The following is a 1,583-nucleotide window of genomic DNA, read 5'->3' as shown; positions in this document are numbered from 1 at the left end:
TGAATTGTCAACTCAGACGATGCCTCCAGGCAGAACCTGAACAATTGATTCAAGATTTCAGCCCGTTTACGGCTATTAACATTCATTCAGCACTAGGATCCGGGATCCTCGTCCATGGAAAGGCTCAGCCCACCCCCAGATAAAGTCCTGGGACCCCGCAGACAATGCCGGAGTATTTACAACCGCGGGGTAAGGCAGGTGGGGCTTCCAGGAGCCTCGGGCAAGAGCCAACAGGCAGATCGAGCTTGGAGTCATCCTCATGAAAAGCAGCTGAGGAGCACAGAAGCTCCGCTGAAGAAAGTATTGCCAGTTATCTTTAATAAAAGGAAATGCCGCATCAGGCTGCTTTGGCACGAGTGTGAAACCCCACATTCTGCTCCTGTTACCGCTTAAGAACTACTTACAGTAGGAGGCAAAGCTTCTCCCTGAGAGTCTGTGCTAGCAAGACAAAAATAAACCCGAGCAGCAAACCAAATGCCTGACCTGGCCCTGCTCATTTAGCATCTGATGCTTCCCGCAGCTGGCAGCACCGATCCTGCTACAAACAAGCACGGAAGACAGGAAGAGCACGGCCAAGCATTTCCATCAAAACCCTTCCACTTACCGCGCTTTTCACCTTAAGACCGTCAAGGAGATCCTAGAGAGACTGCAAGACACAGGAGCTGGTATCCAACCCCACCCCTTGTAGGACGCAGCTCGTGTCCCTCTGCCTTCCCCTGGTAAAGCTCTGCCTCCTCCCTAAAGCCGAGATACTCCCCTGATAAGCGCCCTGCAGGTCTGCCCAGCACGCAGGGCCCGAGCTCTCCTGCAGCCTGGAGAGCCCGGTGCAAAGCGGCTGCAAACATGTAGCTGGAGAACACGCCCACATCCTTTAGTCTCAACAGTTAAAACCAAAGGGAAACATCTCGCCCGAGGCTGTCCCCTCCAGAACCTGCTCCAGTCACCCACCCCAACCCAAGGAGCCCTCTGGAGCTCTGCTGGGATTAGCTGTCAGTGCTCCATCTCGGAGGAGTTCGCTGTCTGCCCAGGTTTGCCTGGAGTTCCTCCCCACAGCGGCAGCCACAGCTCAGCCCAGGCTCGGAGCAATCCCCTCTGCTTGCACCCACGGCAGGGGGACCCGCTTCCCCGCCGCCAGCCCCAGCTCAGCCCGGGCTCGGGCCAATCCCCTCTGCTTGCACCCACGGCAGGAGCACCCGTGGGTGCTTCCACAGGCCCAGCAGGTTGTGCAGAACCCCGGGGATACCCAGTGACACCAGAGTGGCTGCTCTTACCCTGCTGCCGGGCACAGCCCCAATCCGCAGCAGGGAACAGCACTTCATCAGCACGGCCAGGGGATGGACAAGTGGAAACAAAAGTGTGATCTAGCTGACAGGTCATTTAAAGTCATCAGGAGACAAACACTACCTCCTGACACCTGGTAAGACACCCAGTCTCTGTTCTGGAGCTGAGAGTTTCTAGAGATGTTCCTAGATCACAAACAAATGAAAATGGCAGCTCAGGTTCCCTGCAGAAGGCACACAGTGCCACAAATGATTTAGAGGTTAAATCATCATGCTGGATCTAGAGCACAGACCCAAGGAGCA

The sequence above is a fragment of the Chaetura pelagica genome, unplaced genomic scaffold (assembly GCF_000747805.2).
Source record: "Chaetura pelagica isolate M959 unplaced genomic scaffold, ChaPel_1.0 scaffold369, whole genome shotgun sequence".
Taxonomy (NCBI): domain Eukaryota; kingdom Metazoa; phylum Chordata; class Aves; order Apodiformes; family Apodidae; genus Chaetura; species Chaetura pelagica.
This window is presented reverse-complemented; position numbering follows the sequence as displayed.